At 45.0% G+C, this 25,882-nt stretch overlaps 1 pseudogene; it reads right to left on the reverse strand.

The window, feature by feature from the left end:
* Positions 1 to 16,720: 16,720 nt before the first annotated feature.
* Positions 16,721 to 25,523, reverse strand: LOC147736820 (uncharacterized; annotated as a pseudogene).
* Between the last annotated feature and the right edge of the window lie 359 nt (positions 25,524 to 25,882).

The following is a 25,882-nucleotide window of genomic DNA, read 5'->3' on the forward strand; positions in this document are numbered from 1 at the left end:
TTGGGAGGGCAAAAAGCAGAACATTTTTGAAGGAAAGCACACTAGAAAGGGACATTCCCAACACCACTTATTGGTATTGGTATGTGTGCTACATAGGTAACACAGATCTGTTCCGTATGTGCAATGTTTTTTACTTTGTAGTGGACCCCTGACGAAGGATTTTGAATAATCCGAAATGCATTGGGCAATATAAGATCTTACAACCAAGGATGTTTAATGTTGTCATAACGTGCACGGAAAAAGGCCTGGAGCATATCCGTGTTATGAGAAGTTATTTACACAGGAGCATATCACGTGTGAAAAGAATTTGGAAAATTAAAACTTAATGAAGAATAATTTGTGAGTACGAGTTGCAATTACTGAATAAGGTGAAAAGTTACCAATATACGTCTGACGCTGTGCGCCTGGATTGGAGTGGAGTTCCACTCCATCATCAACTGTTGCTACATAGGTAACACAGATCTGTTCCGTATGTGCATAAACCCACTTATTAAGGAGGGCGGTTAGAACCTGGGACCTCTTAACTTTCTCACTAGAGCTGAAATTGGTAACCCACAGTAAAATACATTGGTCCCCCATTTTGTTCATTTACACCGTTCAGTGATTGGGATTAAATCCCAGATCTAACGTTGGCTCAAATATTGGTACCACTAAACAGCACCCTACAGCTATAACTCTTCAAGACTCACATTCATGTCACACTTAAATCACATTTTTAGCTCAGAACATATAATTCCACTTTTGTCAATTTATAAATAATGTTCATTACATTTCTTTTCCTGGCCTTCTTTTAGAACTCTCACTCCCTCCCCTCAAAATGTCTTTCTTTCATATTTTGGCTGATATCTATTAATTACTTTATTCCACCCTTTGTTTTTTTTCTCTCTGTATCACTCTTGTTTCTCTTCTCTGACCTCTTCTTGCTTTTTCTGCTTGCTCATCTTGTTCTCCCCTTCCTGCTGAAGAGACAACTAGAGCAGAATGACTTCAAGAGTCTCTTGGAATCCTTCATGAAGGCTTCATATCATAGCACAATCCTCATCAACACACCGTTGATGAGAGCGTGAACCAACCCCTTGTATCATTGTCATACAAGTAACCCTGGGTGCTTGGGTCAGTCACATATTTGGAAGTCGTGCTGAAGTCTCACTCACACTCGCCTAATTCTTCCAAACTAACACGTGACTTTGCTTAGATGTTTGCTGTGTTCTGAGTAGTACCTGACCATTCTGCACAGAGCAGACCCTCTTACAGCAAGTGATCCTAAAGATTTCGATACAGAGAGGAGAGGCCAAGAAGAGTAACTGACAGCCCCGCCAACGTCTGCTAAGACAGACACACTTCAAAAAGACACACTGTAGACGCACCTCATAGACACACACACACACACACAGCCTGCAAAGACAACTCTACCCTGTTCACATGCACACACATCCAACTTGCATTTGTACATCAAAAACACAGACATGTATGTTCCACTGCTTGAAAGGCCTCCTACCTGGCAGACCCAAGGTCAGTGCACACACACAATCTCTGCAGCAGACACACAACCCCTGCAGCGATTAATATGATGAGACAACCTATGCCGCTGGAAACTATTGTCAGTCAGTCAAAATACTTTATTGCGATAACTTAATATCATACAAAGACAATGGCGAATATATAATACATTGATACAAACAACACAAACATTAAGAGCAATTAAAAACAATTAAGATTAACAAGTTAAAAATCATCATACTTCATGTTACAATTTTATATCAGCATGAGTAATACAAAGTGCAAAGTGCTAAAGTGCAAAAGTGCTAAAGTGCAAAAAAAAGCTTAAAAATACTAAGGAGGTCCCCAGCAAAATATTCAAAACTAGCAACTACTAACCCTGTTACAGTACTTTCTAGGTATACTGAACCAAAAGATCACAACCAAACAGACTAACTAGAGTGCTGGTCTATACTACAAAGGGAGGTAGACAAATTTTTAGATCTAATGTTCCTGCTTCTAATAGCTCTCACCAGGAAGCTAGCCACGTGAAACATAATCCTGGGAGTTTGTAACAGTTGTAAATAGATAAGAGCAGGTCTAACTAAAATGAACCCTGCTTCCTTGAGTATAGGTACAAGAAACAATCTCCGAGCTTCATTGTAATGACTACAGAACATTATAAAATGCATGGTACTTTGCTCAGAGAAATGGTCGCAGGAGCAGGGTGGTGCCTTTTCTGGGGTACTCCATACAGGATAAAAGCCCAAATTAAAATGTATCAGGTTAAAACGGAAACGAGTTAAAATAAACCTGTGGTAGGGATGGGTCACCACGTTAAGGTAGCTGTCAGGACCATTAGGTATAGCCAACAATAAACTGGCCCTGACACAGGGTTTTTTCAGTTCAATTTCTTCCCTCTCCAGGGAAAGGAGCTCCTTCATAGCAAGTTTGGTGTAAACAATATCTTTAGATGTTATAGAGTCAGTAACGGTATAAAGCTCAGGCCTCCACAACCTCATAAAACTTTCCTTAATATACATCAACCACCTAATCCTATACACGTTATCTAGGGTCAAACAGTCCCTCATTATATTATGATTTAGGGGAATTTCTGTGTTAAGCCACATCCTCAGCCAGGCAACTAGAGGTGCTATTCTGATCAGGTCTGTGATGTAGCCTTCCCCCAATTCCATATGGACGGTGTAGGACGGGGTTGACTGGGGGACGCCCAGAACAGATCTAAAAAATTTGTTTTCTACTGTCTGTATGGGTTCCACTCCCCTATATCCCCACAATGAGCCACCATATGATGCAACCGAAATACATTTAGCCTTATATATTTTACTAACAGCTGCAAATGGCCTACCCCCCAGTTTTTTAGAAAACCCATGGAGGGCTGCAGATGTCCTAGCCAACATGGTTGCTCTGCTATTAACATGAGGACCCCAGCTACCTTTCTCGTCAAAGGTGATCCCCAGATAGGGAAAGGAGGAGACGCGAGCAAGTTTTTCCTTCCCACAGAGAAAGATTTTATGAAAAGGTCTCCTAGAGGCCCTGCCCATAAGCATAACCTGCGATTTTTTCGCGTTTATTTTCAGGTCAAGTGAGCCCATAAAGGATTCAAAGGCATCCAGAAGTCGTTGAAGCCCCACCCCGGTACGTGCAAGGAGAACCGCATCATCAGCGTAAAGGAGAACTGGTATCCCCTGTTCCCCTGCACGCGGGATGTCGCTGGTAACGCCCCTAAGGGCAGGCTCCAAAGCGTTCACATATAACGTGAACAACAGTGGTGCCAGTATACATCCCTGTCTGACTCCCTTTTCAGAAGCAAAGACATCTGTACACCTTCCATTCGAGGAAACTCTAATTTTAGCAGTAAGGCCAGAGTGTAGGTCAGCCAACAAATTAACTATGGATCTATCCAGGCCCATGTCAAGTAATTTTAACCAAAGCTTGGTTCTGTTGACCATATCAAACGCAGAGGAGAGGTCCATGAAACCAAGGTACATGGACCCATCCTTGGCCCTGGTGTATTTCTCGATCAGCAAGTGGAGATTAAGGCACTGATCCAGGGTACTTCTTTTAGGTCTAAACCCATATTGCACGTTAGTCAAGATATTATTCTCCGTAGCCCATTCATTCAGTTTGACTAATAAGACTCTCCCTAGAATCTTGACTGAAGAATCTATCAGTGAAATTGGTCTATAACATGCAGGATCCTGCCTATTTCCTTTTTTAAAGACAGGAATAATTATAGATGTTTTCCATGACTTGGGGATATTATCACGGTTTAAGGCATTAAAGACCCTGCAAAGCAATGTTGACCAGAAGTTAGGGAAGCATTTAAAGGCATCGGCAGGGACACCGTCTGGTCCCGGTGCCTTTTTTTTCAGGGTACAATCTATTGCAGCTAATACTTCCTTGACTTCAAAGTGCAAATGGTTCCCTATTGGAATAATATTCGCATCCTGTTCCCTAGTTTCAGCGTTATCGTGATCTGAATAAATATCTCTGAAGTGTTTGATCCAACCCTCGTCAGGGATGTTAGTTTCTAGGGGGGAATTATCCTCCCGAATCAGTAGGGGTTGGTTAACAATCCTCCAGAATTCTCCACTATTTTTTAGTATGGCTGGATCGGTGAGTTGTGTCCAGGCTTCATCTTTAAGCTGTTTTTTCCTTTCTGCAATGGCCTTTTTGTAAAGTGCTCTACTATTACTGATGAGATCACGATCTTTCGGTACGGTTTTTAAAGCATTGAGCAATGCAGAATGTGCTTTTGAGCAACTGTGATCGAACCATCTTTTCAGAGGTTTCAACTTAGGTTTGCTGGTCACAGAAAGCCTGCCATTTATTTTACTACATATGTTACTAAATGCAAAGATCACCTCCTCATCGTTAGATACACTGGATAAACACACTCCGACCTCTTCCTCAGCCTCAGAAAGAACCTCTTGTACAAAGGGTTCTGGGATTATGCTATCCCATTTCAATCTCCCTCCCTGATCCTTAACTTTGAGCTTTCTATCTTCATAACAAGGACCATAATTACGCCCTAAAAGCTCAGAGGCTACTAGGTCCAGGGAAACTGGGTTATGATCACTGAAAGCGGAGACCACAGTTCTATACATTAAAACCTTGAGTAAAAAACATGCAGAAATGAAAATATAATCAATAATAGAGGACTGGTCTGTACCCTTAAAAGTAGGAGCCCTAACCCCCCCCTCCCCACAACTGGATTCGTATAAGTTCCATCTCGCAAGGAAGTTCTCTAAACAACCCCCCTGTTTGTTATGTTCAAGATGGACCAGTGCACAATTAGGAGGGGATTCTGAGTCATCGCAAACACACATAAGTGAACAAGGGTGTATATTAAAATCACCCAAAAAGATGATTTCAAATGCATTAACATATTCACTATAGACTGACAGAAAGTGATCCAATCTACCTAGACTATATGATGTACAGTCGACAGCGTTGGAATTATAAAAATTAATAAACAAAATGTTGGGAGATTCCACACGAGACAATTCAACAATAAGACATTGCTCAGATCCTGAGTCACATTTCTTGAGGCTACCTTTAATGTCTAGTTTAAAGAGGCTTAACAGACCTCCCTTCGCTCTTCCTGCCGTGCTAGCCACGGCAGGAATACAAAAATAACTGTAGCCATCAAGAGAGAAGCTATTATTTGTGTCCCAGGTTTCCTGCAAAGCGATGATGTCATACTTAATTATAAAATTTGTCCATATTGCATTACCTACTTTAGTCCTAATGCCTGCTATGTTCCAAGTAAGCATACTGAGTGCTGGCACACTATTCTCAGTCTGTTTAGGATGTTCTGACAAAAGTCATTGTGGTCCAAAAAGGATAGAGGTGCAAATCGGTTGGACAATAAAAGGGGTTGAGCAAAAGGATTCTGATATACTAAGGGAGCTGATTGGTTTGCAATATTCCGGTGTTGTTCACGGCCCCATCTATTGTTTAAATCAGAGTTAATATCCCATCCAAAGGCTGGTGTCTTAGGGTAGGTGACGTTCTGCTGCTCTCCATAAAAAAAACTTCAAAGTTAATGGTACAACAGAACCCTGCCTGCGTTGGGGTGGGAGTAAATTAATGAGGATGTTTGGCAGCACACCAGAGTGTGAGAAGCTTACTACCACACAATCCCCCTTAAATTTTTTGGGGCGATTTCCTAGCCATGAAACCCTTTTAGCGGTTTTAATCTCTTGAGCCAGCTGTTGACCCCCCCCCTGGAGCTAACCTCATATTAGTTGTGAGCCACTGCAAGGCTTTGTTGGACAGAGAGGAAGGGGATTCTTCCGTACCGGATTCTAAGGGTGGTACATTTGCCAGTACTAAAACAACAGGTGAGGCTTCGACTATAAATTGAAGAGGGTCAGTTGGCTGAGCTTGTGCAGTGGGTATCTCAACCGTTAAAGGACCGTCCCCTCTATTATTATTGGTTCCATTAGTTTTTGGGTCAGGAAACTGAGATGGCGGATGATTTAATACATCATCTGTATTCTCCCCCTCCTGATCATCAACTTCTCCATTATTATTGTCCAGGTTTGTTACCAACATCGTTACATTATCAACACACTCTGTTAGTTTATTCAACTGCCCTCCCAGCTTTTTGACCTCAGATTATAATTTATCAATTTTGGTGAGTAATGGTTTAATAATGGATTTGATTTTACTCTCTATTAAGTCAGCAATTCTATCAAACAAGTCCTCATCATGGCTGAGATTAGACTTAACACTTCCCCCTCCAACTTCCTTAAGGTTAACTTTTGGAGTGTTTACCCTCTTCCTCCTGGTCCCAGATCTTAATCCCCCCCCCGTTTCGGCGGGTTTTTAGTTTTTGCAGTGTCTAACCGGGAAGTTTGTTCAGAGATAGAAATTTCATCATCTGTAGGGTCAACACGATTTTCCTGATCCAGGTCACTGTCAGAATTATTTCCATGCTCCACAATGAGAACCTCAGGTCCAGACAACATATTATCATTTAAAGTGCCGGTTTCCTGCGTAGTGGGGCAATTAGAACAGGCATCAGGAAGAGTCTGCAGGGGAACGGAGTCATCAGGTGAGGGGGTTAGAGAAGGTGACAAACAGTGTAGGTCAGGTGACTGACTCAGACCCAGGGATTCTCTCCTCTGTAGGTTAATTTTTTTCACTGTTTGCACCATGTAGTTTTCCATTGTGTTAGCTGGTGGAGCAGATCCCTTTTTAGACATATTGATGATAGTAACGAAGAGCAGAAACTCCTCAAACACACAGGGAACTATGTTTCACAAACAATACAGTCTTACTTGGACAGTTGGATGCCTCGAGCCTTGTGCAGGGTTTCTGGCCCAGCCCCTGCCTCCTCCTGCCGATGAGGGCCGTAGAGGGCCCGCCCTTTGCCTGGGCTTCGCCCCGGGCGTCCCGCTCGCGTCCCGCGACGCGGAGGTGTGCCCTGTTTTAATGGGCCCTCGGCGCTGATGGTTGCGTCACACAACGCGCCGCCGCGAGGCCTGCCGGGTATTGTAGTACCCGGAGCGGCGGCGCGGGTCTCAAGGGCTGTTTGACTCTTGGCGGTGTCGGCTTCTCCTGGTGCGGCACAGCAGCGTGTCAAGATGCAGGTAAGTTGTGTCTTTGCGCTCCGTTCGCGGTCTCCCCCGCTCTGCCGAGGTGTGCCCTGCTTTAATGGGCCCTAGGCGCTGATGGTTGCGTCACACAACGCGCCGGCGCGAGGCCTGCCGGGTATTGTAGTAACCGGAGCTGCGGCGCGGGTCTCAAGGGCTGTTTGACTCTTGGCGGTGTCGGCTTCTCCTGGTGCGGCACAGCAGCGTGTCAAGATGCAGGTAAGTTGTGTCTTTGCGCTCCGTTCGCGGTCTCCCCCGCTCTGCCGAGGTGTGCCCTGCTTTAATGGGCCCTCGGCGCTGATGGTTGCGTCACACAACGCGCCGCCGCGAGGCCTGCCCGGTATTGTAGTACCTGGAGCGGCGGCGCGGGTCTCAAGGGCTGTTTGACTCTTGGCGGTGTCGGCTTCTCCTGGTGCGGCACAGCAGCGTGTCAAGATGCAGGTAAGTTGTGTCTTTGCGCTCCGTTCGCGGTCTCCCCCGCTCTGCCGAGGTGTGCCCTGCTTTAATGGGCCCTCGGCGCTGATGGTTGCGTCACACAACGCGCCGCCGCGAGGCCTGCCGGGTATTGTAGTACCCGGAGCGGCGGCGCAGGTCTCAAGGGCTGTTTGACTCTTGGCGGTGTCGGCTTCTCCTGGTGCGGCACAGCAGCGTGTCAAGATGCAGGTAAGTTGTGTCTTTGCGCGCCGTTCGCGGTCTCCCCCGCTCTGCCGAGGTGTGCCCTGCTTTAATGGGCCCTCGGCGCTGATGGTTGCGTCACACAACGCGCCGCCGCGAGGCCTGCCGGGTATTGTAGTACACGGAGCGGCGGCGCGGGTCTCAAGGGCTGTTTGACTCTTGGCGGTGTCGGCTTCTCCTGGTGCGGCACAGCAGCGTGTCAAGATGCAGGTAAGTTGTGTCTTTGCGCTCCGTTCGCGGTCTCCCCTGGAAACTATTGCAAAGACTGAGGTTTTACCTAGACATAGATATGAGAACAGGGGCAAAGGGGCACGGGGCAGCAGGGAAAGCATGATGTTCAATTGCCTGAGGGACATGCTTCTGACACAGGGGTAGAGGTGGGCAAGTCAACAAACTGACAGCGATAGCCGAGCAAAGAGTGTGCACAGATTTCTCACAGTGCATTAAGATGCAGTGCATCGTGCACAGATCCCCTCTTTAACACAAATGATGACCACAAAAACCTTCAGGGCCGGACGGAAAGTCCCCCAGAGGTCCCAGATAGAAAAGCCTGGCTCCTGGCAGAGATTTACTCCAAGACTATTCAGTCTATTTCTACAAACATAGCACAAGGTGCTGACAATCTCCTACCTGAGCAGCAGGTGCAGATTTGGGGTCTGGGGAGGGGGGTGTCTGTAAGAGGATAAAGATAACTGCACAGAGAGTCAGGGCGTCCTTCCTCCTCTTCAGGCTGGACTCAGATTGAGTAGCAGGAAGTAATATCAGCATCTGCTGCTGGTGCTGTCTCTGCCACCCTGACCTGGAACAGGAAACCCTTCTTCCTTTCAAACAAGGTGCTCAGTGGACAAAAACAACAGAAGCCCCTGCTCTAGGATAAAAGTAATTAGAACTCAATGGTTTCTGTTTGGTGTGTCTATATTGACTAAAGCACATTAACCATGTTACAGAGTTAGTACAATGTGCCCAGAAAGAAAGTTCGTAATGGAGTAGAATTCTTCTTAATGAAAACACTTTATTGTTCCTCTTGTTGTGGCCAACACGTGTTTCATCGCAGGGAAACAGACTGCGAATCTTCAGGGCCTTTCTTGCGAGAAAAGACGGGATTTAAGTGTTGAGGCCAAACGCCCAGGAGGGCGAGAGTGTGGGGAAAGCGCTATAGGCGCGTGGTTTATTTCATACCTTATTATGTTCATAAGGGGGCCATAACCGGGAGGAGAGTTGAATTACAGCTGTTACGCTCCGGCGCCGGGAACCACAAGAGGGAGAACAATCTTAACCAGGTGCACCCGCCTGTATTCCGTTACTGAGCGTAACAGCTGTAATTCAACTCTCCTCCCGGTTATGGCCCCCTTATGAACATAATAAGGTATGAAATAAACCACGCGCCTATAGCGCTTTCCCCACACTCTCGCCCTCCTGGGCGTTTGGCCTCAACACTTAAATCCCGTCTTTTCTCGCAAGAAAGGCCCTGAAGATTCGCAGTCTGTTTCCCTGCGATGAAACACGTGTTGGCCACAACAAGAGGAACAATAAAGTGTTTTCATTAAGAAGAATTCTACTCCATTACGAACTTTCTTTCTGGGCACATTGTACTAACTCTGTAACATGGTTAATGTGCTTTAGTCAATATAGACACACCAAACAGAAACCATTGAGTTCTAATTACTTTTATCCTAGAGCAGGGGCTTCTGTTGTTTTTGTGCATTGTGTGTGGATTTCTGATCCACCCTTGAGCGGTTACGAGGGATTACCGCCCGCCCCATTGCCTGGAAACTCATACCCTACTACAACACAATACCCTACGGTTACTCGGCAGTGCGCCTTCTTTAATCTGGAATACCTTAAACCCTCTCAGCAGATCTAAAGGTGCTCAGTGGATTTCATCAGCAGCCGAGGCACGCCCTCTGCTGTGCACTTAAAGAAACTTAACATCCAGTCTCCAAGAGTGAATACACACAAACAAGCATTTTGTGGCAGGGTCTGGGTTTTAGATGTCACAGATGTGGATGTTTTTAACATACACACAGTCCACATACAAGGTCTCACTCTTGGTTACTGCTGAAAAAAAGTATTTACAGCTTCATTACACATGAACATCTTCAAAAGAATGATGCAGAGGACTAAGAAGTATTTAGAGAAAGTTGTCAACTGGAAGTGACAGTTTATATTTCATTCAATATATGAGAATATGTGTTAGTGGTGCAATTAAACTGGGCAGCTTATTTATTTTTTCATTTTTTTTAAACGCTTTATCGGGTTTTTCAAATGCACATCATGGTACTTAGCAAAGTAAATAGATGAAAATACAATTCACTTTTATTCACCAGATCAAATAGTGAGGCATAAGTCATATGTCAAAGCGAAAATTAAAAGAACAGATTTTTTCTAATCTTCCTGTGTTTTGGGGTTATTCCTTATATTTAATACAGTTTTATATCCTCAAACAACTCTGAATTTAGGCCCAAATTAGGCATAGCTGCCAAGGTATCAGATTGCTATGTGTGATATTTTCAGGGTAATTATGAGTGACATTTCAACAAGTAGGAGTGACACTAGCTCCATCACCACTGACCAGAGTCATCTGACCGTCACTGGCGTGGCCCAAGATACTTCTATCAATCAGGGAAGTTTAAAGCCCGCTACCCACCCGTGAGGGTCTCAAGGCGCTTAGGGAGGAAGGGAGCAGCTCTGGTCAGTCGAAGAGGCAGGTCTTGAGGGTCTTCCTGAAGATGTGCAGGGCGGGGGCATGTCTGATGTTGATCGGCAGCTCGTTCTAGATCTTGATTGTGATGTAGGAGAAGGTTCTTCCCCCCGCTCTTGCTCTGCAGATGCGCGGGGGTTCAGTGAGTGTGAGGTCGGCCGATCGAAGGGTCCTTTTGGGTACCTGGAAGTAGATTATGTTGTTGAGATATCGGGGTCCAGTGTTGTGGAGGCATTTGTAGGTGTGAGTCCCAGATCTCTATGGCGTGGCTGTCCATGGAGTGCATGTTGAGGAGGATACACCTCAGGACTTCGGTGGTATTGGGGTTCGACGTGGGTGCGGGTGTCGTAGGGGTGCAGATGGAGGTGAAGGTCTGGCGGCAGTGATGGCAGGAGAACTGGCCGTGGGTGATGTTTGGCATGGACAGCTGGCAGTTGTTATCAGGGTTGTATGCAAGAAGGGCAGCTCTGTCGTAGCGGTGGGTGGCCGGAGATCCAGGGTCCCTGGTGCTGAATATAGATGGGTCGCGAACAGATGCATGCAGGCTTGCCTTTGGTAGCCTTTGGCGTGCAGCAACCGCCATTAAATAGGGAAGGGGAGGGAGGCACAGCTGGGAGGTGGGAGAGGGAAACCAGCAGGGGGAAGGCCATGGGGCAGCAGCGGTGGGGAAAACCTGTGCACAGAGGACACAACAGAACAACAGGAAAGACAGATAAAGAAAAATAAAAATCAGGCAAAGAGGCACACATCAAAAAAGAAGAATAACAAGACACCAGGGCACAGTAATAACAGACACAGACAAGGACAACACAAAAACGGACACAGGCAGAGAGGCAGACATAGGCCTCGAACACCTACTGGTAGAGGTGACGCCGGTCAGCCGCGGTGGCAAAACAGCAGAGCTGCTGGGGGAGAAAGCAGGTTCCTGGCCAGGGGTCTTGCTCGTGCACGCTCTCAGTGGCTGCCATTAAATAGGGAAGGGAAACGCAGCTGTGAGGCGGGAGCTGGAAACCAGCAGGGGGAGGGGCCACAGGGGCAGCTGGAAAAACCTGTGCACAGAGGACACAACAGAACAACAGGAAAGACAGATAAAGAGGCACCAATCAAAAAAGCAGAATAACAAGGCACCAAGGCACAGTAATAACAGACAAAGACAGCACAAAAACGGACACAAGCAGAGAGGCAGACAGAAGCCTCGAACACCTACTGGCGGAGATGCCGCGAGGTCAGCTCTCCCTGTGACTGTATGTCATTGACAGACGTACATCCTGGATACATATGTTTCTTTCAACCATTTAAAGCCAATTTTCTTATTATATTTTTTTACAGACTTGAATTGCAATAGGTTAACCTATTTTTAAATATTTGTACTTACACAGCTAGCTAGACTTGTAAAGAAACATCTTACCCAAACACCCATACTACCAACCTCACGTAAGAAAACAAAGAGCTGTAATGCAGCCAGTGCTTGCCATGTCAGATCGCTTTTTTTCTAACTGTACCTATATGGTTTAGTTTTTGTGAAATCGGTTGATGTTTGCACACTTCAGAGACAACAGTGTTACATCATATAAGTGTTTATAATCAACTGATATATGGTTTCTTTGGCTGCTATAGGCTAACTTACGTTTATTTGACAAACTAAATATATTTTCAAAAGCTCACAAAGTATTGCAATCTGTTCTTTTCATTTCATTATTTTAACTGACCTTACTGCTGCAAGGAAACTGAAATATAAGTAAGGGCACTCGTGAGAGGCCCCTGCGGTGAGCGGGCCTGAGACAGCTTTATGAAACTGAACAGAACTCAACTTGTTGTGCAGACAGTCCATGACTGCAGAGCTCTGAGCTGTGTCACTTTCACAATTACTTCAGGGGCTCCCAGTTGTGAAGTTACTTTGTGCAGCTGCCTGCATACAGGGAAATGCAGAGCAGCCTCTCAGCTAAACTAACAGTTACAGGCTGAATGAAGACGTGCGTTTGGCATCCGGTGCTGCAGGAGACAGTACGTTGAAGATGTGGGGATTTGTAGTCTCTTTACCAGGCAGCTGCAGTAGTGTGGCATCCAGCACTGCATTTGATAGTCCGGCACGATATAGCGTGTAGAAGATCTTGCCCCTCCTCCTCCAACTGCAGACAAACAGGTCTCCTGGGATATGTAGTCCCTTTACCAGGCAGCTGCAGTGGTGTGGCATCCAGCTGCATTTGATAGTCCGGCACTATAGAGCATGTAGACGATGTGACCCCTTCTCGTCCATCAGCAGACAAGCAGTTATCATGGGACTAATAGTCCCTGTAGCAGGCAGTCTGTTGACTGGGTCCAAACTGGGGTGGCGTGGTGGGCAAAAGAACGATGGATTTAACCCAGATCTTTTGACTGGGGGAGAATGGCTGCATTGACAGCATTCCGTCCATCATTTGTTTGCGTAACACTTTTCACCCTAATTTGGATGGGTATGCCCAGACGTGGGTCCCTTGCTCACCATGCCACTGGATTCAAGCTAGCCTGGCTGAAGAAGGGTGACATACCTGAACCGGTCCCGGGATGCTTGTTTCCGGTCCAGGGAGGACCTGACCTGGCAGTTCGGTCTGGATTGTTCCCATGGGGAACAGGGTCAAGAGTGATTTGCGTATGGATGGGACTAACTGGGGTGGCATAGTGGGCAAAAGAACTATAGATTTAACCCAGATCTTTTGACTGGGGGAGAATGTTTGTATTTGTCAGCATTTCGTCCATCATTGTTTGCGTAAGTCTGTTGACAGTTCGCATGGCTCTTTGTTGATAATTAAAGCTTGGCACAGTGGGGTGCTCTCCAGATCAGGCCGAACAGGGTTTTTCAGGTGGTCAGTCATAGCTCTGATCCTGTGCTTTCCTGTCTCCTCTGATTCCATACTCTTGCATGGACACATACTGACTGGGTTGTTACTACTTTGGCCTTTTACCATAGGAGAGCAGAGCACAGACAACACAGTCCCTAGAGACTGCCCCTTCCCTAGGGGCGATAGCCAGGCTAAGGTGTCAAGCACAGCAAATACATGCCTATAAGAAACACTTTGCTTCGGGGGCGTTCCCACCTCTGGTCCAAGGGTTCCTTTGCTATCAGTCCACTCTCTCAAACTCAGATGCCTTTCCCAGCACCTTTAGTACTACAGCTGCCTCTAGGCCTCCTTCCTGTCAAGTTGGTTCTCGCTCTTCCCACAACGTAGGATACAGAGTTGGTATACATAATACCCTACCAAGTGTCTTTTCAGTAACTGAAAGGGCTCCCGCACTACCGCAAATTCCCGTCTGTTGCCGCCGACCCCCGACGGCTGCTCCTCGGTGTCTGTTGGTGCCTGCCTACTGCCGCTGCCGCTGCCGCAGTCACTGAAAGCCTCAATCTTATTAAAGACATCATTACTCCTCCACTACTGTGACTTATAGTCATAATGCTGTCCTTGTTGTTCAGAAATAAAGACTTGATAATAATTCTGTGTTTGTCGGAAAACGGAGGACGTTATCCTGACAATAAATGCGTACATTAAATAAAGGTATACTTATCTACACTAATCGTAGGCAGAGACATAATGCCATAATTACTGATAAACAACATAAGTTTGAGACTCTTACATTGATTCAGCACAAGTATTATAAATTAAATTAAGCTATAAGATATTTAGGGCTAGTGCAAAATATATTATTGTTTAAATCAAATGCTTTATGGAGAAATATTAAATATGAATGGCTATATATTTAACAGAGACAAATCCTGTGACATAAATTTTAGTGTCATATTTTACTAAGAAAATAATTAAATTAAATGTGCAAAGGTTTAAAAGAATATCAGGGATAATTGATGTTTTGATAATAAAATGTTTTGTTTGTGTATGTATTATGGTCTTGAAGATACGGTCTTATGTGAAGCAAGGTGAAACATATGATAACTGTTTGACTATCGGTCTTATTTGGATTGAAGATATTGTTTATAACAACCCAGTAATCATGTAAACAATATTGTTGTGTTGCATAAACTAGGGATCTGGCCAAGCTCAATAGGCTTTGTTTTTCCCACGCACGGGTGCCTGGACTAAGCTCAGTGCTCCATCGCTTAAACAGAATTCCAAGTTATTGTACTTCTTCTAGGTGCTACACTATGAGAGTGTGGAGTAGCTAACTTGCCTATAGAGTTTCTTGGACCTTGGTACACTGCATACGTATTCACATTTCAGAAGCAGTGACTATCAGACTTAAGTTAAGAAAGAGTGTTCCTTTGGAAGGAAAACACACATCAGCTGGGCTTAGATCTGCTCCTCTCTGATTGGCTCTCAACATAGGAACGGATGCTGCAGCCGTCTGGCAGGAGCTTTTGTGGTAAATTGGGACGAAGACCTCCCTAATTCAGTGGTCAATTCATGAGGTACATAGAGTGTTAATGACTGACTTTTACTCTACAGTGGGGTACTTCCCATTAATCCGTAGACATAACTGCTATGAACTAGATTGATAAAAAGATTCCAACAAGACTACATATATATTTTTCACATTCACTGTCAGACCTTGAAAGGCAGATATCATGGAGCTGGTAGCAGACTTGTGTCGCCTTGTGTGGTAGCAAAGTTATTGTTTGGATAAATTGAAACATTCATGAGTTCTCAGAAAGATAATGACATGCTGCACATCGACCACACACAGACAGGATAACGTGTTGGGAGTTTACAACAGTTGTGTGTCTAGTTATCTATTTGGGAAAAAAATATTGTCTGTGATAGCCATATAATCATGTAAACAATGTTTAGGTAATATATGTATTTGTATTTTTCAGATTGAAGATTGTTCTAATAAAATATATGTTCTTTAGGATATAGGACAATGCAGTTTCCTAAATTAAATAAGCATTTTGAGACCAGATGTTCAAGATTTCTAGTCTTTAAGACATGTAGCTACACAGAGATTTGGTCGCTCAGGAAAGGCAGGATAATCCACTGGTGTTAAAAATGTTTTGTCCAGCTGGAAATTGAGAACAGAATTCCAGGACAACACTGCCTAGCCAACACAGCCAAAGGATTGCTGTCTGGAACGCAAAAGCTTGGTCAATTAGACTTGATAGACCTATCAGAGAGAGAAACTGTTCATGTAAGGATCTTTAATGAAACAACAGGAATCCTTAAAGGATAAATTGGTAGAAGAGGTTATCCCAGAAGAACTAAAGCAGGCGAAGAAGAGGCCAAGAATCATAGAGACAACCTCCTGATCCCTAATGCATGAGTAAGAGAAGAAAGCATGGCCGTGGTTCTCATGTATAATCCATTAGCAAATTGTATTAAATGGAAATCTATGAAAAATGACCTAGACTCCCTTGTAGAAAGCTCCCAGTGTATCAAGTACATTATTTATTGGTTTTACAAAAAGCAAACTCTCACTTTAGGAGTAAAAGCAAAAGGTCTGTTGGGCAACGTGTGAAAAATGGCAGACACTCACCAAACTTTAGGTGCTTTTAGAGGAGCTCCTGTTGCTCCTCTGAAGACACAGGGATAGCCAGGTTGGTGGAGATCGCTAAATATGGTGGACGGTAGACCAATGGGGTAGTGGAAGTTGTTACGCCTGTTCCTCTGGCAGCCCATGGACCCCTGTCAAACTATAAATGAGCGGGACATTCTTCAAATGTAACTTAACATAGAAAAATCACTAAAGAAAGGCGGGTTGGATTTAGGGCACTCTATCAAAAATGCAACAAAGCGTTACACCAGCCAAACCAAAGGCCCACCCACCAGCCTTGTTTAGAGTTGGACAGGTTGTCAGCCTTTCATCGGAAATCCCATTGAGTCTGTCGATGGAAAACTTCTTCCGATGAAGAAAGGGCTCGAAGAAAACCCATCAGACATTATTAGATAAAGCAGTGCTATATAAGAACCGTAAAAAAATAAAAATGTGTATTTGCCAAATTCATGTTTAAATCCCTGTGGTATTTTTATGGATTATTAACAAGAGGACTGCCAAGATACAGACATATTTTAGCTTTCCTAAATAAATCAGGTATTGATTGGGTGAAAAAGACTGAATTAAGTTCCCAAAACAGCCGAGAATCCCAGATCTCAGTATTATTGGTAGCACTTCTCTCTTCATTAACACAGAAGGAGAGGTAGAACCACCTCAAGCAAAGAACCGCTTCTCACTCTGAGAGAAGGCACACTGGTGAGAATAGCCCCCTCTGATACCACCTGCACTAGACTCCCAGCTTTTTAACATGTAACATCTAGCCATCATTGTGTACATTTCATAGCATCATGATTGTTTTTGCTGTATCATAATTTAGTTCATGTTAATGTTAAAGTAAATCCTGGTACACACCTCTGTAGTGTGGTTTTTAAAGGCTCTTGGATGTCCATACATGGGTGGTGTTTGGTTATGTATAATTTAATACAGATCTATAAAGTATTGGGTTTCAAATGTATAATGCCACTAATGGAAGTATAAACCCTTTGTTCCTAAATATATATTCTCCAGTTTAGAACATGTTGCTGTTAACATGAAAGTAAAGTGAGTTTGACCCTGGAGCAAGCCCCTGGAGTTTGTTATGTATATGGATGGGTGTGCTGAAGAGCAGTCTTGTTGCTGTTCCTCATTGGCTGGGTAGTGAGGGTTTTTCCCCTGTGTGTGTTCGCTGGTGGCTCCGGAGGGTTGCCAACCCACTGAAGCTCTTCACACATTCAGTGCAATGGTATGGTTTTTCCCGTGTGTGTTCGCTGGTGGTTCCGGAGGGTTGATAACTGACTGAATTTCTTCATACATTCACTGCACTGGAATGGTTTTTCCCCTGTGTGTGGAGGATTGGCAAGCGGACAACGTTTGGTGTGAAGACACAAACAAAGGACTACGGCAACATAGGAGCTGAGCAGAGGACATTGTAAATGACTACAACTATCATTAGCCGCGCTGGAAGCCGCAGGTGCAGCTGCAGCTCTGTGCTCCAAAAATGAAAATGAGTGAGCTGACCCGAACCCGGTCCGGTGGAACCTGACCTGCCCCGGACCTTCCAACTTTGCCGAGTCATTGTCGGGGGGCTGGTCCCAAGCACTGGCATCAAAGACATCGGGCTGCCACACCGCCGCACCACCTCCTACCTGTTGGCCGATGGCTGCCTCCTGTTGACGGCTGCTGTTCCAGTGTTTGAATGCTGTTTGACTCCAGCATTCGTTGCCTGACATTCGCTGCCTGTCCCGCATTGCGCCGCGTTGTTTCAGGACGGCGGCAGCTGTAAGGAGGTGCGGGTGGTTCCCTTGTGCGCACCACTAGCAGACAGGCTGGGAGGTAAGCCTTAGCACCACAGCAGTGCCTCGTTGTAGCTTGTTGCTGCTTGTTGTCGAACAGTGGGGCAGTGAAGTGCGGCAGTGGCAAGGGGGAAGGTCGCCCAGAGACTTGTTTTAATGAGGATGGTGCCATGGTATGAGCTGGATTTAAAGTGTTGAGTTCTACTACATAAAAGGGTGAGCTCTGCTTTGCTGACTCCAGGGACTTGGCCAGGAGACACTACAATCCCCAGCGTTCCTTGCTTCACGGGGGCGCCGCCTGCCAGCTGGGGCTTCCGCCGGGAGGCGTACTTGTGCAAGCCCTTCCTTCGGCAGAGCGGAGATCACTTTAACCACCTTCGGGGGCTTACCATCATCTCGTTGCTGTGTCTCCAGGACTCCAGCCCTCCCTGCCTGCCCCCGCCGCCGCAAACCCCTCGCGGCCGCCGAGAGGGGCTGAGCAGGAGACACTACAATCCCTAGCGTACCTTGCTTCACGCCGCCTGCCAGCTGGGGCTTCCGCCAGGAGGCGTACTTGTGCAAGCCCTTCCTCCCGCGTCGCGGGACATGCCGGGCTGAGCCCGGGCATAGGGCGGGCCGTCTGTGGCCGTCTGGGGACGGAACGGGCCACCCCCCGTGGTCTTGCTGAAAGGTACTGTAACAGACTGGATATGGAATTGTAATAATTGCATTCTGGGAACACGGACAGAACATTGCTCTGGTTCTAATTACCCTGCATCGAACTGTGCAACGCTAGATAGCAAGAGGGCTTGAATTATTAATATAGCTACTTGTAAAACTATGGCGACGAAACCCAAAACTCGCTCGGCGAAGAGTAAAGCTGGAACACCTCTTAAACCAAAAAATCCCGACCTAGGCCCTGGTGAAACACCCATCCATAAAGCCACTCCAACGGTCATTGACCTAATGCTACGAAAGGTCGCTGGGGATATTGAGCGTGCGGAGAGACGTATATCAATGACTTTAACTTCCCTGCCACTTACACCAACTCAAACTGAGGATGCAATCCAAGGTGATAGATCACCTGAAGGGACCCGTGAAAACTCGCTAGACACTATCCCATGTGCACAAATAGTAGCGGAGGACCAAGCACCTACAAATATAGATACAAGCATAACACTTAAACCACCTTCCAAAAAACGTCAACACAAAATCAGACAAACAAGGGCTAAGAAAAAGAATAACAAATGCAATAAATCGAAAGATATAGAGGAGGAAGTCCTAATAATAGAATCTAAAGCCGCCCCACTTCCTCCAAGGTGGCTTGACCCTATAATTTTAGAGCTACAAAAGCATCTGGAGACATTTATAACTAGTTTAGTCAAACCACTAGTAAGTAAGATAGATAAAATAGCTAGCGAATTGCAAAGACAGGGCAAGGCAAGGGAAGCCCCAATAACAACACAAAATGGTAAAGGGGCTTTAACAAATACTATTCCAGCCCAATGACCAGCACCATCCAATAGCTGTGTTAGCCACGATCAATGCACCATTGCTCAGGTGCATGTTGCGACTGATGGGGCAATAGCAGAACGGGGTGGGAGTGTTAAGACACATGAAAACTCGAATAGAAATAACACTCAAAGACAGGGCGGGGGAGGGCCAAGGCAGACAGACAACATTGGCACCTCATATCAGGCAAAAAATCAACACCATTTCACTGAGCACAATACTAGAGCACAAGGCCCACTCTCATGTGTAAATCTTCCCCCGGAAGCAAGCCCTTTTGTCGTTATTTTTCCAGGGGTCCCAGAGCTAGGACGAGGGCAGAGAGAAACTTTCACAGAATTAAAACAAAAGATCTCAACCTGGTTAAATATTCATAGACCCTTAAAGGGAGGAAGAGGGGGAGATTCTAAATTTAAGGAGAGCACAGTGGGTAGGAACCAGAAAGAAAGAAATAGAGGGGAACTGTGTCATCGCCAACTTCAGGGACCCGAATCTTGTGGAGTATATATTAACCAATGATAATAGAAACACCACTAGCACTATAAGGACCATGCCTTTAGCATATTTTTACCCTAGGAAATTGATGACACGCCAACCAAACTTTCACTTCATGGGGAGAAATAGATTCATAGAGGGATACGACCCTAGGCCCATGGAGTACGGCATGCAAAATATAGCATACCAGGGAGGTCCCCAATGGACAAATAGATACAGCCCCTTACAATACATGGATGAAAATGAATGACTGAGGGAAGTAGAGAAGGTTAAGGGAGAAACGATTGTAACACTGGCAAGAGGGGAGGGGGTGGAGGAAAATGAAGCCACCCTAAACATGGCAGAAACCCCAAACTCTGAAGCAATAGAAATAGGGAGGGCTGGCAAGGAAACAATAATTGATCCAAATCATATCATAGGGATTGCGAATAGTGGTGAAGTTCAGACACGAAAAGTGAATATACGGACATGGAATGTAGCGGGGTTAGCAGGTAAATTTGATAACCCTGAATGGAGGAATGAGATCCGGGGCTTTCATATCCTGGCATTTCAGGAGACATGGGCAGTCAGTGCCGTTCCATACCAAATAGAGGGATATAAGTGCTTTTTTGTGCCCGCACAAATAGACAGGCCGGGAAGAGCAAGAGGAGGGTTGGCGCTCTATGTTGATCTAACATTAGAAGGCAAATGGACTGTACCATCTTGGACATCATTTACCTTGCAATCCGCTATATTCCAGAGTAGAGAGTTGAGGGTGCAGTTTTTCAATTTTTATAATCCGGGGCCCATAGATGGAAAGAATGGCGCTCTCAGTGAATTAGATTAAAAACTTACACATGAGGCTGAGCTAAAGAAGGGGGGGGGGGGGGTTCCAATGACGATAGTACTGGGTGACTTTAATTGTCACCTTTGGCCAGTTTTGCTTCAGTACTATCCATATTGGGACGCTCGCCCCTTTAATGAAGGGCCTCACTGAGAACATAATCAGGAGGGCACACAATTAAATGTAATGATAGAAGCCCATTCATTAGCACATACGATGGACCTAATAAACCCAGAGGTAGAGGGGACATACGTACCAACCTTCAAAGGCAGAGGGAGTTCTACCATAATAGACTACATACTAATATCCTCCTTTGCCAAAAATAGAATCGTGAGGGCTAAAACTAAATGGAGCCCCTTTAGTGACCATAACCCTCTCGTTCTGGAAATAAGACACACCTGTGGGGTGGGCAAACCCAAAGGGGGGGGAAATTAGCCTCCAAACGACAGACCAGGGAAGGCGACTTAAGTGGGCAAGGGTAGACTCTCAAGAGTTTTATAAATCTCTTGTCCAAAATGGAAGAAAAGAGATAGGAGACTGTCTGGACCCCCTAAAAGATGGTCCAGAATTAACGGAATCCTTTGTAACCCTTACAAGCATAGTGAACAAAATGCTGGAAGTCAAAGGCCTGAGGAAAGAGCAGAAGAACCCACGCTGGTTCGATGAGAGCTGCTCCAAAGCATTAAGGGATCTAAAAGCCTGTCTTAAAGTTAAATCAAGGAATAAGACAGACGTGGCCACTTGTAGATTAAAATACAGAACCAAGGTAAAAGAGCGGAAGAAGCTGCTTCAAGCAGAAGTGTCGGCAGACCTTAGAGAGGCGGGAGAAAACAGGGATTTTGCAGAATTCTGGAAAATTGTAAATCGACCCTGTTTTAATGAGAATTCTGCCCCGGTGATTAGTAATAACATCCTCCCAGAGGAATGGGCCAACCACTTTCAAGGGTTATACAACAAATCACACCTAGCAATTCAGGAGGGCGAGTGGCAGGGTACTCGGAGTGATAAAATAACCCTCTCGCTAGGTGAGATAATAAATGCAATTAGTGGATTAACCCCAAACAAAGCCCCTGGTCCGGATGGTACCCCACCGGATCTATATAGAAGTAATATAGATCTATGGGCACCAATTTTAACAAGGGTGCTAAATGCCGCTATCAAATCTGGCCTACCACGCTCCTGGTCCGATTGTACCCATATTTAAAAAAGGGTCCAGGGATGACCCAAAGTGCTATAGACCGATCTCGCTCATAGATGTTTCTGCTAAAATTATGGGGCGAGTGATTCTGAATAGGCTTATGGAGTGGACGGCGGAACATCATATATTGGCAGAAGTACAATACGGGTTTAGGGAGGATAGATCGACAAGTGACCAGTGTCTAAATTTGTATCTCTTGACAACTAAGTACACGAAAGCAGGCAGGGGCAGGGTCTATATGGCATTCATGGACCTAGCCGCGGCCTTTGACAATGTCAATAGGTCTAAACTATGGATCATGATGCATAATTGAGGTATACAAGAGGGGCTGATTAATATCCTGAAAGAGCCGCACTGGAACACCACGGCTAAGGTCCGTTTCAGCCCAGAGGGGAGGCGAACTGATCAATTTCTATGTTCAGGGGGAGTAAGACAAGGGTGCATATTAGCCCCTTTTCTTTTCTCCCTTTACATTAATGCCCTAGAGAGTGCCCTCTCCACCCTAGAAGTTGATTCCCCCAAAGTAGGACCGCGTCATGTCCCAGTACTATTGTACACGGATGACGTGGTCCTGCTGGCCAGGACCCCAAGGGCTTTGCAACTCCTGGTGGACGGATTCGTTAAGTTCATGGGGGACTTGGACTTGTCTGTCAACCTAACAAAATCCTTTGTCATGGTGGCCGGTAAAAAACCTACTAACAAGACCGTGTTCAAAATTGGGCCACAGACTCTGGGCAAAGTAAAGACCTTCCCCTACTTAGGGCTGCTAATGGATGGGGACATGCTATTTAATCACCTGCTCGAGGCCCATTGCACCAAGCTTGTGTCCTCAAATGGGGCGATTTTGAGCTTTGCCCGTAGATTGGGACGTTGGTGCCCAGAACAGATAATGGCACTATATGCCTCAATCAGTACAGCTAAGGCCCTATATGGTGCTGAGATATGGGGCTTTAGGGACTGTAAGCAACTTCAACAGCATGAAGATACATTTTTTCGGAGAATCTTAAAAGTTCCGCAAGCCATCCTTGCGGAAATTGCCCATGATGAATTGGGGATGCCATATATCTCTGACATTGTTAAACTAAGGCCAATTATGGCATGGATGAGAGCTTGGACTAATCCGGAGGCAGCTCTGACCAGGGAAATAATTACAGACTGCTTACAAAGAGACAAGGCCCTACAAATCCCTTGGTTGAAATATGTGAAAGATTCTTTGACAAGTATTGACCAGGGACAGATTTTTAATGACCCCTCCTTGATTGTAAATAGTTGTAAAATGAAGGTAAAAAAATTGCTTTTAGAAAAATATGTTGCTGACAGAAGAAGTTGTGGCCTGGCAAAGAAATCACGAGCAGCCTATGACCTTGTAAGAAATGGAGGGGGAATGGAATCATTTCTGTTTCTTATGTATAGCCAAAATGATTGGTTTTTAATGTGCCGTTTTAGGCTCAATTGGTTACCAAATATTTTAGCTTACCCTGCTGGTTTTACTGTATCAATTGAGCAGAAGGGTGCCTGCGGCTGCGACAATAGGTCTCCGCAGGACACCCTTCATTTTGTACTTTTATGTTCATTTTATAGCAACCCCAGACGATTGTTTTTGGTAGACATTTTAAAGAAGCAGAAATTCCGCCAAGCAAGAACTGCATTGTTGTTTTTACAGAAAGCCACTGATCCCCACACCCTATGTGCCATTTTAAGCTTTTTAAAAGTAGCAGTAAGATTGAGGAATACAAGAAATGAATTAGTGTTGTAAAATTATATGTGCCCCGCGAATCATATCCTCTCTTCTCTATCGCTGTTTTTAACATGTAAAGTTCAGGAATGAAATGTAATGAAATCTAATGAAATTTTATGTAATGTGCTTTTATGAGGAATTTTTATTCTTCGAAATAAAGATTTACTGACTGACTGACTGACTGAATTTCTTCATACATTCACTGCACTGGAATGGTTTTTCCCCTGTGTGTGTTCGCTGATGACTCCTGAGAGTTGAGGAATCACTAAAACTACTTCCACATTCATTGCAATGGTATGGTTTTTCCCCAGTATGTGTTCGCTGATGTCATTGGAGATGTGATAACCGAATGAAGCTCTTTACACATTCACTGCACTGGAATGGCTTTTCCCGAGTGTGTGTTCGCTGATGACTCCTGAGTTTTGAGGATTGACTAAAACTACTCCCACATTCATTGCAATGGTATGGCTTTTCCCCAGTGTGTGTTCGCTGATGTCATTGGAGATGTGATAACCGAATGAAGCTCTTTACACATTCACTGCACTGGAATGGCTTTTCCCGAGTGTGTGTTCGCTGATGTCTCCTCAGATGTGAGGAATCACTAAAACTACTTCCACATTCATTGCACTGGAATGGTTTTTCCCCAGTATGTGTTCGCTGATGTCATTGGAGATGTGATAACCGAATGAAGCTCTTTACACATTCACTGCACTGGAATGGCTTTTCCTGAGTGTGTGTTCGCTGATGACTCCTGAGTTTTGAGGATTGACTAAAACTACTCCCACATTCATTGCAATGGTATGGTTTTTCCCCAGTATGTGTTCGCTGATGTCATTGGAGATGTGATAACCGAATGAAGCTCTTTACACATTCACTGCACTGGAATGGCTTTTCCCGAGTGTGTGTTCGCTGATGACTCCTGAGTTTTGAGGATTGACTAAAACTACTCCCACATTCACTGCACTGGAATGGCTTTTCCCGAGTGTGTGTTCGCTGATGACTCCTGAGATTTGAGGATTGACTAAAACTACTTCCACATTCATTGCAATGGTATGGTTTTTCCCCAGTATGTGTTCGCTGATGTGATTGGAGAGTTGATAACTGACTAAAGTTCTTTACACATTCATTGCACTGGAATGGTTTTTCCCCTGTGTGTGTTCGCTGATGTCTCCTCAGATGTGAGGAATCACTAAAACTACTTCCACATTCATTGCACTGGAATGGTTTTTCCCCTGTGTGTGTTCGCTGATGACTCCTGAGATTTGAGGATTGACTAAAACTACTTCCACATTCATTGCACTGGAATGGTTTTTCCCCAGTATGTGTTCGTTGATGTGATTGGAGATGTGATAACAGACTGAAGCTCTTTACACATTCACTGCACTGGAATGGTTTTTCCCCTGTGTGTGTTCGCTGATGTCTCCTCAGATGTGAGGAATTACTAAAACTACTTCCACATACATTGCACTGGAATGGCTTTTCCCCTGTGTGTGTTCGCTGATGACTCCTGAGAGTTGAGGATAGACTAAAACTACTTCCACATTCATTGCACTGGAATGGTTTTTCCCCTGTGTGTGTTCGCTGATGTGATTGGAGATGTGATAACCGAATGAAGCTCTTTACACATTCACTGCACTGGAATGGCTTTTCCCCAGTGTGTGTTCGCTGATGTGATTGGAGATGTGATAACTGACTAAAGCTCTTCATACATTCAATGCACTGAAATGGTTTTTCCCCTGTGTGTATTCGTTTATGTACTTGGAGGTCTGATGACCGACTGAAGCTCTTCACACATTCATTGCAATGGTATGATTTTTCCCCTGTGTGGGTTCGCTGATTATCTTTTAGGTGTGTTAACTGACTAAAGTTCTTCATACATTCATTGCAATTGCACATTGCTTCTCCTGTGTGTGTTTGCTGATGGTTCCTTAGTAGCGATGACAAACTAAAGCTCTTGCTGCATGGGAATGATTTTTCTTTCTTGGTTAGTGTCTGTGGGTCGGGTTTATAATTGTCTGCATCCCATGACTGTGTTTCCTGAGGAGCTAACATGGTTGATGAAGCACTTGTGTTATTCTCACATTCCCGGTGTGTGTGTGGTATTTTGGGATGGTTTATTTCAGATTTCACAATGAAATAGAAGATTCAGCTACATATATTATTATCTTGGCAAGTAAAGCTTCTTTGTAGGTGGGTATGTCTTTAGATTGCATAATAGTTTTGTGTGTTACGGGTAAAGATTAGTCTTCCTTCTGGTCGATGCAAATTAGCACAGTCTGTTGTAGATCAAGGACCCTCTCTTTCCTTTACCCTTCAGTTGTCTGGCTCCACTCCCTTGTGTTTTTCTCGTGCTCATTTGGTTTGGCCAGAAAGAGTTTATAATACACTTAGCACGCTGAATGGTGGTCTGC

Source organism: Lissotriton vulgaris, chromosome 1_2 (assembly GCF_964263255.1).
Source record: "Lissotriton vulgaris chromosome 1_2, aLisVul1.2, whole genome shotgun sequence".
Taxonomy (NCBI): domain Eukaryota; kingdom Metazoa; phylum Chordata; class Amphibia; order Caudata; family Salamandridae; genus Lissotriton; species Lissotriton vulgaris.